The following is a 14,506-nucleotide window of genomic DNA, read 5'->3' on the forward strand; positions in this document are numbered from 1 at the left end:
ATTTAGCACTTTAATAATTACTTTCCTCAGACTTCTGGTTCCACACTTGCATCTCTCCACCCGTCGTTCATCAGTGGCAATCAGCTGGATGGTTCTTAAGACCATCTCAACCTGCCATTCTTTGCCTGTTCATCAACTCCCTCATGGTGGTAACTCGGCACCTAACATGTCTCATTAGCCAAGTTTTGCTTTGTACTTACTTGTGTGTCTTTTTGCCTCTAGTTCCTTCAATACCCAGACTTACCTGCAACTCAGTCCTCTGGATGCTGGTCACTCACGTTAAACCTTCCAAGTAAGTCTGCAAAAGCATTCTGTGCAAACTCACCTACCCTGCTGCTTGCTGCACTACCACAGGACCTCTTGAAACCAAAAGTTTGGAAATGCAATCTCACTTGCACTCACGGACCCTCACTCCTGGAGCAAACTCACCACCCTGCAAGTAAGCCTTCATCATCCCAATTCATACTCATCCTCAGCCATCCTCAACTATTCATATCTGTCTATACCAGTAGTTTCCTCTTTAGGGACTCTCGCCACATTCCCACGCCTACAGTTCATGTCACTAATCTGAGTAAAGCTTTGTTTAAATCACACCTTAACTGTCCATTGAGTGTGCTTCAGTGTCCACTCCCACAGTCTTAGGTAATTACTGGCCAATCTCCACCCTTCCTTTTATTTCAAAAATTCTTGAAAGAGTAGTTCTCAACCAGCTAACTTATGATCTGCAGAGGAATGGGTTATTTGAAGCATTTCAGCCAGGATTTTACCAGAATACAGAAACAGCATCAGTGAAGGTTATGATCTTCTTATTACCTCTGATAATGGAGTCATATGTGGTTGTTATGCTAGACCTCAGTGCAGCATTCAATACTATTGACCATGATATTTTACTATAGAGATTAAAACATAAATCTGTCTAACAGACTTATAGTTCATATAAACTGGGGAGTCTTCTTCACCCACTAACTTTAGTTATGGAGTTCCACAGGGGTCTGTGCTAGGACCAATTCAAAATAAATGAAATTGAAAGCAATTGAACTGAACTAAATAAATAACAGTGTTTACAAGTGTATTCATGATTCAAACAATAATATGTTTTATGTATAATGTATCTCTTTTGTTTTAATGTTTGTTTGGATTAGCCACATGGGCCAACGAGACAGTATACTCCCAGTGCTGGTCCCAAGCCCCCAAAAATGGAGAAAGTTGCATTAGGACGAATACCCAGTGTAACATCTTTGCCAAATTAAACATGCAAATTATCAAAAATGATGACCTGTTCGTTGACAATGACTGGCTAAGGAGAAAATGGAGAGGGTTGCTTTGAGAGAGGAGAACATTAGGGATTGGGTGAGATGGAACCAGTAATCCACTGTGGCAAGACCTAAAAGGATGAGCTGAAAGAACAATATGTTTGCATTAAAGCATAGGCAGTTACCTGGAGCATATTTAGTTTATTCATAATGTGTACTACAAACTATAAGGTGATTGAATCGTTTTAAGAGTGTCTTGAAATCATCATCTCTGCATGCATTTCTCTCTGCATGCTGTTATTCTCTGTGTCTCAAGAAGGCTTTGTGTCAGCATTTCAACACTGTTAATTCTAACAAATTGTATTTACTTATCAATATAAGAACCCAGCTACTTTGTGGTAAGCAAGTTTAAAAAACTGAACTGTATCAAGTTGCGTGGAAAATGTTTTGTACCTTAAATGCAATATTGGAGTACTGTATATGCTGCATTTAGGGTTGCTTCTCATTATCACTGTAGATGCAGACTTCAGAAGGTTAATGCTAGTCTTATGGTTCTGCAACTGTGTCTGTTTGCATCTACAGGCTGGGCCATTTATATGGATACATCGTAATAAAATGGGAATGGTTGGTGATATTAAAGTCCTGTTTGTGGCACATTAGTACATGTGAGGGGGAAAACTCCTCAAGATGGGTGGTGACCATGGTGGCCATTTAGAAGTTGGCCATCTTGGATAAAACTTTTGTTTTTTTCAATAGGAAGACGGCCATGTGACACATCAAACTTATTGGTAATGTCACAAGAAAAACAATGGTGTGGTTGGTTTCAACGTAACTTTATTCTTTCATGATTTATTTCCAAGTTTCTGACCACTTATAAAATGTGTTCAATGTCCTGCCCATTGTGTTGGATTGTCAATGCAACCCTCTTCTCCCACTCTTCACACACTGATAGCAACACCGCAGGAGAAATGCCAGCAGTAAGCATGTATACAAGTTGCTTAAAAGAAGCAGAAAGCTTTCAAAACTTTTAAACTAAGCCATAGTGTACAAATAAGGTTTGCTTCACACGACTTTTGTTCACTTAATCTTGTCTGCACAACACAAAATTTTGCAGTTTGACACCATATACAAGAAGGAGCCCTGACTAAGTAAACTCCTACATGGAAAACAACCATTTTAAGAGCTTTGCAGTTCTTGATTACCCATTACAAACTGCAGAAAACATTGAATAAATAAATATATATTATAACATTCTCTGCTATGTTTTTCATCAGTTTGTTACACTGGTATTATAAAGTACTACTAAATATTTTCGTCTAATGTTGTTCCAAATTTTCTGTGAAAAAATCATAAAAAAGCATACAACTAAAAATAAGACTGAAAAAAACCTGTTCTTTTTCATTCTTATTTAAAATATTTTTGTAAACTCATCATTTAATAATTATTATATAACCAAAATGTTGAAACTTTTGAGTAGTTCTTAAAAACTAATATCAGGTCACATTGTGCTGCTGAATTTAAACCTAATCATCTCTTGTGAACCAGCAGAAGAAAATCTTTTCCTCTGACAAAAAAAAGCTTTGTCATTACTGTCCATCAACTTTCATCATGTGTATTGATAAAATGCTGCAGCATTCACAAAGAGAGAGCACATGCTCAATACTGTGACATGATAGCAGACTGACCCATGCTTATAATTCACCCCCTTCCTTTCTTACATGGACTTTTACTATAAAAGAGACATCTTTCACAGTAAGTACATCACATGATGCCTTTTCTGGCCTTGAGAGCAATGTGGATGTCAATGTTTTCAGTGCCCTGATCTTCTATGTCCTTACCTTTGTTGAAAGCGAACAGAATTTGCCTTGTATTCATTACAAATACTGTAACTTTAAAGAAGTAGTCTCATCTCCCAGGTAAGTGTGTGTTAAAAGGTCTTAGCTAGGCAAGTCATTTGATCAATGGAGGCTCTAAGCGTTATTCAGTTCATTGCAACCCCTGCTCTGTGCTCCATTGTGACTCAAGAGATTAGACTGGTGTGCACAGGCATAACACTACACCTACTGTAAAAGAGCCCACTGTTCAAGCTCAGTACATATAGGCCTTTCAGATGCTCCCTGCTTGAGCTTACAGTGTGCACTTGAGGCAGAAAATAGCACAGTGTGTAATGTTTTTCAGACAGGATGAGAAGGAACATATTGGTGGTCCTTTCCTACTACTGTCAACTCCTTATCCCTGGAAATCTCTCCCAAGTCTGACAGTTTCTGGCTTGCGATCCATGGTTGTCAATACACTGTCGTTCATCCCTACACACTCTCCTTAAACCAGCAGCTTAAAATGGAACCTCAATATTTGCATTCCAATTAGCATAAATGTAAGAAAGTGGAACAAGTAGCTTTGAAAGTCATCCAGCAAAACGCATATTCAACCGGCAGAAAAAAAAAAGCGAGCATGTGTATGGGTGAAAAGGAGAGAAGGAGCAAGTAGAAGAAAAAAGAACAAAAAGAAATAGGGAAAGGGAGGGAGAGTTCCGTATTATAATAGCGGGTTTTGGGCTACACATTTGAATCAGTGGTGTATGTCTTTTATGAGCTTACAACTTCACACTGCGTGGAAAATCCGCCCCGCTGCCAGGGTTTTTGGCATTCAGAATGTCATTTTTAATGACATTCCCCTCTGAGATCTGATCCCACTGATCAAAGATGCTCTGACTTCAAGTTAACACGTCAACAAGTATGAGGGTCTTGGTGTGGCACACAAGAAACGCACTGGAAAATGCGGAGAATGGTGAAATTGGTTTATTGTATGCTACTTTGGCATAAGGAAGGGTTAACGCTTGGTTGTGCATAGTGGCTTAAAGGGGGATCTTTGGATGACTGAGTGTGTGGAGGGCCTGTATGTGGTTGTGTGGGTGGTGCAGTTCAGAAAGGTCACTTTCCTCTGCAGTGGTAGGCCAAATGTGAGGAGGGATGTAGAACGTTTAAATTTAGTTGATGCCGAAAATCTTAGTTAAGCGTTAAAAACTCACAGCTATCAGTTTGTTCTCTGTCCATTCATCCGTTATCTTTCATTTATCTGAAGTCGGGTGAGGGTTGCAGCAGGCTAAGCAGCATATGCCAGACGTCCTTTTACCCACCAACGCTTTTCAGTTATTCCTGAGGGATCCTGAGGTATTCCCAGGCCAGAAGAGATATGTAATTTCTCCAACACATTCTGGGTTTACCCCACGGACTTCTCCAGTTTCATGTGCACAGAACACCTCCAAAGAGAAGTTCCCAGGAGGCATCCTAACTAGATGCCTGAACCACCTTAGCTGGGTCCCTTTCTATTTTTTATTCAGTCTCTGGATTTAGATTTAGATTTTGGCCAATAAACATAATACATATCTTATCAACATATCTCATTAAAGTTTTAGTCTTATTCATTTGGACTAAACTATCTTGTCTTTTGTCTGTGAAGGTTCTCAGTCATCCAGGTCATCGTAGTCAAAGGAGCTTGCAAAGAAAAGCGTCTGGACTTCTTTAAGTTACTTTCAAGTAACTTAAAGAAGTCCAGACGCTTTTCTTTGCAAGCTCCTTTGACTATCTTGTCTTTTATGCTTTCTGTTTATTTTAATTATTATTAAATACGATTAAATCAGTGGAATTACTTGATATCTGCGAGGATCATTTCTGGTTACAATACAGAAATCAAATTAAACTACTGGGAAGGTAAAGAAAACAAATATTTATGAAATAAACAAAACATCTTCTAAAAAATGCAGTCAAAATAAAAGTACTAAAACCTGCAGTTTCTGACTAAAGACTATGTTAAACAGAACATTTGCAACCTGGCCTCTACAGCATATTCTGATATATGTTAAACTATTTTATAACAATATACGATAAATTACAATATAATAAATTGTATTATTATTTAACATATTTTTCAAAAAAGCCACAAATGGGCCTTTTTTCTACCCTGTAAAAGACCACCAGCAGATGACTGGTGAACACTGGGTACAGTAAACAAACAGGAGCCCTGTGCCATAAAGCAAAGACTTAAGCCCTGATAATACTCCAATGTGGACACATACAACTGGAGACCTCACCACTGAGTAGCCATTCCTTTATACTTCCTTTAAAGTCCACTCCCTGTGGCGCATCAACAGTTAGAATGTAAATTCTTTGCAGACAGTCCTTCTTGAATTCATGATATTTTCTTTTATTAATTTGCTTGTTTGTTTGTTTATTTATTGTATTTCTGCCCACCCAAACAGACACACATGCACTGAAATTTCTCTCCGCAAACTGGACAAACACTGAAGCCATGACATATGCAGAACACTGCCTACAGAGTGGCATTTTCCACTGGTCCCTTGCTGCTAAGGGCTCCCTGGCAAAGAGGAGGCTCCTCCAGGGTCAGTACCTCAGGGACAAGGAATGGTGCTGGCCAAACTCCACAGCTTAGATTGAGGTCATAATGGAGGGATAGAGTTGAAGCTGATGGGTGTAGTGTGTGTGTGTGTGTGTGTGTGTGTGTGTGTGTGTGTGTGTGTGTGTGTGTGTGTGTGTGTGTGTGTGTGTGTGAGGGAGGTGGACAGATATGCTTAAAGGAAAATTGTACACAGAAGCAGAAATGCTAGCAGACAACACTTTCAAATAAAGTGAAAACAAATGTCATCTAGTGGTGACTCAATGAGCTCCTCTTCCTGTTTATGTGCCATCTCAGTGTTGAAACCAAAGTTGGGTAAGAACAAATTACATTTGATCTGAATTGCAAAACCAGACATGAGGTTTTATTGAAAACTAAACTAGCCATAAGTCTTAATGTAGGCAAGAATGTTACCTAGTAGTAATTTCACAATTGTGAAAAAAACTGTAGGTGACACAAGCAGTATTTACCAAAGTACATTTTTTTTAAAGCTAAAGAATCTGACAAAACATTAAGAGTAAATATACAAATTTATATATTAAAAAATTCCCCTCTCGCCCCTGTGGGAAGTCTTTATCCTTCAGGCTCGGGTCGTCCACCAGAGGCCCGGGAGCTTGAGGGTCCTGTGCAATATCTTTGCTGTTCCTAGGACTGCGCTCTTCTGGACAGAGATCTTCTATGTTGCTTCTGGGATCTGCTGGAGCCACTCGCCCAATTAGGGGATCGCTGTCCCGAGTCTCTGATTACCTCTGGGACCACTGCTGCCTTCACCCTCCACATCTTCTTGAGCTCTTCTCTGAGCCCTTGGTACTTCTCCAGCTTTCCATGTTCCTTTTTCTGATGTTGCTGTCATTCGGTATCACTACAGCCGTTTTCCTCTGCTTGTCCACCACTACTATGTCTGGTTGGTTAGCCATTTTGTTTGTCTGTCTGTATCTGGAAGTCCCTCTGTTTTAGCTGAGAATGACCGATCTCACCTTGGTCATTCTCAACCAGCCTATGGGGTGTGTCCCATTTTGTTACCTCAGGACTTCCAGGCCATACTAGGCACACATGTTTCCCTATACTATGCCGGCCACTTAGTTACAGTGTTTAATGTATACTCTCCCTGCTAGCATCTTGCACCCTGCTGTTATGTGCTGGACTGTCTCAGGGGCATCTTTGCACAGCCTGCACCTGGGGTCTTGCCTGGCGTGTTAACCGCAGCCTATATTGATCATAGTTGGTATCCATAGCCAGTCTTGTCAATGATCTCACTGAGGAGCATCAGGCCTATGCAGAACAGCAGTGGGGACAGGACATCTCTTCCACCTGACATTTCAAAGGTGTGTAGTGTTACCACTGAGATGTGAATTTTGATTTTCAGTCAATCTCTTTTTTGTTTTTTTTTGTTATGCCCACGTGCATTTGACTCATACTAAGAGCTCAAATCTCTTTGTGCCTCTTTAATGAACCAAAACAACATTTTACTTCACAGTGTCCCTTACACTGCAGCAACAAGTGATGATGATGCCTTTCTATATAATGTTACTTGGGGTGATTACCCAAAATGTAAAAAAATTAAATAATCTTTTCTTGTGAGCTGCAAGATGAAGACCTGATGATTGAGAGGATTTAAAGGACATTTTTTATCAGTTTCTACACTGTGATATGTGCACACTGAGAATGCTTTAAGTTGGTTTACATTATTTACATATTAAAGTGAGTAACTCGTTAAATCTGGATAGTTTTGGATTATATTTCTAATTAATATATTTAACATGGAGTATAAACAAAAAACAGAGGAAAAAATCCCTACGGTTTGCTTGGTTTTACATCAAGCTTTTTCATACTAACAAAATTTATATCGTTTTTCAAACAAGCTTACGGTAAACACTAATGCCCTTTTCTAAAATCAGAAAAAGGGCATTAGTGTAGAAGAGGGGCATTAGCAGAAAATAAAATAAACAAAGTAATAAAATAACCACAATAATCAGTAGCACTGAAGTACCATTAAATTTTCCTCTGACATGACAATCAAGAAACCACACTTAATACAGTCATTCATTCTGTTCAATCTCAGAAATCCCTACTCTGTTCTTTTTCACATACACACCTTTAAAACGAGGAGACTTTTCCTTTTAGATGAGCTAATAACAAAACAATCCCTGCTGATATGTTTTAGAGTAGATTTCTCTCTTCTGTTTGCCTGTTTGTAGTTTCTTTTTAATCATTTACAGAGAAATGCTTGCCATGCTCTTGATCTTGAAAACAAGCCAAGATCTGATTTTAATCAGACACATCACACAAGAGTGTGTGCATACATGTACTCAGAACAGTTCAAAATCTAGAGACTGTACCCATAACAATAACTTACTAAAAGTACCTTTTATTAAATGGAAAATGAAAGCTGTCAGAGCATTCTGTGTTTTTTTTAAAGCAATGAAAATATTGTTTAACCTACGTTTTTACACATACACACCTGTTGTTGTCTTCTTCTTCATCTCTCATTCTCTCTCTGTTATCCTTCTGATCTCCTCCTCTTTTTCCTCTTTTCAGCACCTCTTGACAGTCCCACAGTCCCACTCCCGGATGAATGTAGAAACAATAATGAAGTAGAGCCCTGAGAGCTTTTATCAGGAAAAGCACTTATGGTATATGTCCACTTAGAAAACTGTTTTTTTTTCTTTGTAAAGAACAAAAAAGGTAATAATAACAACAATGATGGTAAAACAGAAATATTTCCTGGAAAATCTCTTCTTCGGTTGTGAGGTGCAGCAGGCCCTGTACTGGTGAACGCAGCCTAGCTTCTTCATTTAAATGCAAACTTTAATGTCATATTGTGAACCAGATTAGCTTGCATGTCATTGCACCGAACCTCTGAACAACTTAAAAGTTAATGGCAATGTTTCATTCCTGAATTTGTTGGGAAAAAATGCAATTTTATAAATTTTTTTTCTGTTTTCCTGTCATGCCTGTTTCAATTATTTTGGAAGTACATATTCATTAGCTAGCCGACTTTGGGAGAGACCAGTTGCCTCAGCAGTTTAGAGGAGAAAAGCCCAGGTAAATACAGACTTCTGTATTCTAACAATTGTGTAATTGTTGTGATAATATATGGTTTTAAGATCTAATGTTTGAAATAACACAAATCCAGTATTTTTTTTCATTTGCCTCCTTGATGGGCCTCTAACTGTACATTAATCTCTGGGCACATGCCCAGAATGCCCATTGGATACAGTGTTAAATTAACACTTTTGACAGTGTTATATGTTTAAAAGTAACCTAGTCAGTTTTGAAGATTAACAAAGACTAACACTGAGCAGTGCTCATTTTCTAACACTGGAAAATAACTCAAAATGTTAGAAATATTCCAGTGTTAGAAAATCAGCACTGCTCAGTGTTAGCCTTTGTTAATCTTCAAAACTGACTAGGTTACTTTTAAACATATGATACTGTCAAAAGTGTTAATTTAACACTCAACAGTGTTGTATTTAACACTCAGAGGTGTGGACCTATATAGACACTCCATCCATCCATCCATCCATCCATCCATCCATCCATCCTCATCCGCTTTGTCCGGGGCCGGGTCGCGGGGGCAGCAGCCTAAGCAAAGAGGCCCAGACCTCCCTCTCCCCAGCCACCTCCTCCAGCTTGTCCGGGGGAATACCAAGGCGTTCCCAGGCCAGCCGAGAGATATAATCTCTCCAGCGTGTCCTGGGTCTGCCCCGGGGCCTCCTCCCGGTGGGACATGCCTGGAACACCTCACCCAGGAGGCGCCCGGGGGGCATCCTTGTCAGATGCCCGAACCACCTCAGCTGGCTCCTTTCGATGTGGAGCAGCAGCTGCTCTACTCTGAGCCCCTCCCGGATGGCCAAACTTCCCACCCTATCTCTAAGGGAGAGGCCAGCCACCCTTCGGAGGAAGCTCATTTCCGCCGCTTGTATCCGCGATCTCGTTCTTTCGGTCACTACCCACAGCTCGTGGCCATAGGTGAGGGTAGGGACGTAGATCGACCGGTAAATTGAGAGCTTCGCTTTTACACTCAGCTCCCTCTTCACCACGACGGACCGGTGCAGCGTCCGCATTACTGCAGCTGCAGCCCCAATCCGTCTGTCAATCTCCGGCTCCGGCATATAGACACTCTCCAGTGTTAATTTAACACTGGAGATTTTGCTGTGTATAAAAATTTATGGGGGTACCAAAATTTTATTATTTATTCTCAATGATCCCAACTAAACCGCCACAAGATTGGTTCAGATCTCTAGATTCATATATGTCCAAATTCCTTTGGAAAAATAAACCCCCACGTATCAGCTTAAAAACATTACAAAGGACCAAGGATAAAGGAGGATTAGAATTACCTAACTTTCAGCACTACTTCTTAGTCAACAGGCTTCAATTTCTCTCAGAATGGCTAAAACATCTTAGACAAACCTTGGCTAGATGTAGAACAAGCACTTTGCAATAATCTAGAGATTTCAGATCTACCATTTATCAGCTCAAACATCCAACGACATGAATGCTTTAAAAGCATCAACATCAGCTCTTCTCTGACAGCATGGTGGGAGTTTCTAAAATTGACAGAGTCTTCATTAATCCCATGCAAACGTACACCTATCTGGAACAACCCTGACATATTACAAAACAATAATATGCTAAACTTTCCAGATTGGAGTGGTAAAGGAATCAAATACTTAGAACATATATTAGAAAGAACAGAATTTGTTTCATTTGACAGACTAGTTACACAATATGGGATCAACAAGAAAAGATTTTTAGAATATCAACAAATTAAATCCATAGTAAAAAAAGAAATTCAAACGGGGTCAAGTTGAACTACAAACACCACCAAGTGTGGTTCAATTTCTTACTCTTAAAACCCCAAAATTACTTTCCAAAATATACAGAATGCTTTCTAAAACAGATGAATCAATATCACTTCCTATTGCAAAATGGGAAGCGGATTTATCAGTTAACTTAGACCAAAACCTCTGTACTGGTGAACGAGGGTTTTTGTAACTGGATTTTTGCAGAATAGTCTAGAATTCTTATTTAGAAAAATATCTGTATTTGACATAAAGTTGGTTTTATGTTTTCTGTGAACAAACCTTGATTTATTGATCTCCTGATGATGAACTCACTTTTGTTCTGCCAGATTGTGCCTTGAATACAACTGATAGGATTTAGATTGCTATGCAGTGCCCGCTCAGAATCCTTCAGCCTGGCCATGATTTGACACGGCACAAGCCAGTCACAGCTCTGAAAAGTAATTTGACCTCTGATACTCAGTTTCCATGCTGTGTTCCCCTACTAAGCATTTTTTCCATGTGAAATCAGATTTGTAGTTATGAAGTTTCTTTTTTTAAAATTTGGCTTTTCTTGTTAGACAGGGCACATGTACAGGAAACAAATTAACAGATAAAAGGACACAAACCTCTTACCTTATTTCCCACACAACCTTGGTATAGGTAGGGTGATATTCAATTTTTTGGCACATCCACATGGATCATCCACAAAAACAAAATGTGTGACTCAGTTAGAACATAATTCTACATTCATTTCCCTTATCCGGTGTCTCTAACCCTAGCATTTAATCTATTAATGTTTTGTTAATTCCGCATTTAATTCACAATTCTTGTGTCTGCTTGTGGGATTCTGAAAACAGCTGACAGCTTTGACAGCAACTGAAGCAAAAACTCAGGTGTGAGAGAAGTTGTGCAAGGCCATCGTCCCAGTCTCATTCCTTCTGAGGTTCACCCGGTCAGGTGAATGGATGGATGGATGGATGGACTGCAATTCTAGGTTTCTGTGGGTTATACTGGAAAAAAGTGGCAATTGTTATTGCATTGTCAGCACATGGTGGATAGAGGGTTATATGCCCTCTAGTATAGCATGAGCATATTACATTGGCATGCCTTTATATTCTATCACACATTACAGGATCCACACTGGTCAAAAGTTAATGTTACATTAAGTACCAAAGCAGTAAAATGTAAAATTATACAGAGAGTCTTAGAGACTGCTTGGAGATGAGGATACCCTTTATTCCTGGCAGGTTGGTAGTGAAGAAACATATGCACCTATTCTAGCCAAGCTAATTATTAGCTCCCAGCATAATTAAGGCTTATAGATGAGCAAACATAATTAGTAGGCATTATGCGGACCTAATGGGGGGAGAGAACAGGTGAGCATGTTTTCAGTCCTTTGTTTATGAGCTAAGGGTATACTTTAATGAGGCAGGAGAATAAAAGTTGATTAGTTATGACCTAAATGTGTCCTTATATTGCTTTGATGGAGAACAAGTTGTAGTATATCTGGAGCACTGGTGCATTATTGACCAATCTAAATCTACATGGTTTATGTAAGTATGGCTGCTGATGTGAATAAAATTTACAGGCTGAATTTTCATACAGTACATTTCAACCCAGTCAGCATACAGTACACTCTGTGTTTGAAGATATATGTGACACTAAAGTAATAGACACACTACAGTGTCTCAGTAATCAAAGCGTAACTAACAATGTGGTGTGTTATTGGCCTTTAGGGAAAATCATTGATCATAGTGTAAGTATTGGTCGTGTAGCTTGTTTATGACGAGACATAGGTGGGCCGCGAAGCATTTGAGTTTCTGTGAAGGACCTAATAATTGGGCACATGTCATCACTGAATGAAAAAGCTGTCCCAACGGCAGGAGCAATCCTGTCCTACATGACATGTTCTAAAATACTACAGGAGTAAATCTGGCACAGTATAAAAACTGCTCCCTGTATGTGTGTATGATGCTGTTTGTCTATAACGAGCTGAAACTGGGGCCTGGCAAACAGTATAAAGAAAGAAAAAAACCCCATAATAACGTCCCTCCCAAAGAAAGTTGGGTACTTTGAAAACAAGGCCTAATTAAAGCAGTTTACCAGTTATCTTTAAATAAGAGCATTTGTGTCCTTGCTCATTTCCCTCACGAGTATAAGATGTAGGGTTGTAGGCGGGGACATGGGGGGTCTTAATTTGTCGTGAAGAATGCACTTCTCTTGGGGTGGCCTAATGAAAGTGAGATCAAAAGATTAGTTAATATTCAGCCACATTTATTAAACACAATGCTGATTGTGAGCAAACAGCAGTATTAGAAAGAATCCTTGCAGGGCACTGGCTATGGCTGATAAGCTTCCATTAAAAGGTTGGTGTATCACATAGGTACCACTCTGGGCTTTTTGCTGAGAACAGAATAATATTTATTCCCACTCTGTTTGAAATCTAATTCTGCCTTCTTAACAGAACAGTCAGAGCTCACTTAGGAGATGGTCTGCGCCATAGCATGTGTCTAATAGCTAAGCTTTGAACCTCCCGCTATGATTCGACAGGAGTTTGATCAACACAGCTTGTAGAATCAATGCTATTAGTTATGAGCATATGAGTAGCCCTTGCAGTGCCACTGAAACAATATGCCCTTGTCCACACTTACTGTTGAGACTATTTTTGGGAAGGACAATGTGCACATTCTGGGTCACTGCCGCACAACCAGATATACAGTTCATCACTATAGACTTGGATTTGCTTTGAAGGTCACAGAGTCATCTGTTTTCCAGTCACATATTCAATACATCTGTTTTGTAGCCTCAGCAACTTAACTTAACACTGCCATGTAGTTTTTTTTTTTTTTTTTTCAAACCTTCACAACGGGAAAGACGGAAGGTTTTCAGGTGCCACAAGTGTGAACATGAGTGTTGAGTGACTGGTTGTTTAAAAAAATGATGGGGTTTAGGTTTAGTTAATATCTTTTTTTTAAGCAAACGTTCAGATTATGGTAAACCAGATGACACCAATTTATAGAATAACCTTTTTTTTTCATTGTACATGTACAATGAAATGGTGAGTGACATAGCTGGACAGGCCATCGGGCATGCCCGGTAGCATTATTTTTTTTAATCCTTTTTTTTTAATGGTATAAACAACGAAAGGTGGTGGATTAGCCAGAGGCTGGCTGATGTGTAAAAATAACTCAGTTGTTTGGTGGTGGCTATAGCGGAGCTAACATAAAGGACAGGCAGGTGGATGAGGGAAAGGGGAGGCAGGAGAAGGAGAGACCCGAGGCAGCCGCCGGTGTTGTGCCAAAAAGTGATCGCCTGTACTCTACCCTATATCAATCAGAGGTGGGCAGTAATTCATCCGAGATCTACTCGTTTCTTGACTCGCTGGATCTTCCCAAGCTCTCTCCGGACGCTCAGTCGCCTTTGGAACAGCCGTTGTCGATTGAAGAGATAACGAACGCTATTAAATTATCTCAGACTGGAAGGTCGCCAGGTCCGGACGGTTTCCCCATGGAGTTTTACAAGGAATTCTCTTCGAAGCTCACACCTATTTTAGAATCAGTTTATGCTGAATCTTTTGCTACTGGCAATCTGCCGCAGACGCTTACCCAGGCCACGATCTCAGTCTTACTAAAGAAAGATAAAGATCCTGTACAGTGTAGCTCATACAGGCCAATAAGTCTTTTGTGCTGTGACTATAAGATTTTAACCAAAACTCTTGCACTACGGTTGGACCCTATTATTTCCACCATTATTAATGAGGACCAAACGGGCTTCATTCCCGGACGGCAGTCATTTTTTAATGTGAGACGACTGTTTAATGTGGTATTCTCCCCCCATTCGACAATACAACCGGAAGTTATTCTGAGCCTTGACGCTGAAAAGGCGTTTGATAGAATCGAATGGTCCTACCTTTTTACAGTTCTGGAGAAATTCGGCATGGGACCTACTTTTTGTAGATGGATTAAAGTCCTATATTCAACGCCTATGGCTGCAGTCAGGACAAATGGTCTGATTTCAGAATATTTTTCACTCTACAGGGGGACGAGGCAG

Source organism: Rhamphochromis sp. 'chilingali', assembly GCF_963969265.1.
Source record: "Rhamphochromis sp. 'chilingali' genome assembly, chromosome: 6".
NCBI classification, from domain to species: Eukaryota; Metazoa; Chordata; class Actinopteri; order Cichliformes; family Cichlidae; genus Rhamphochromis; species Rhamphochromis sp. 'chilingali'.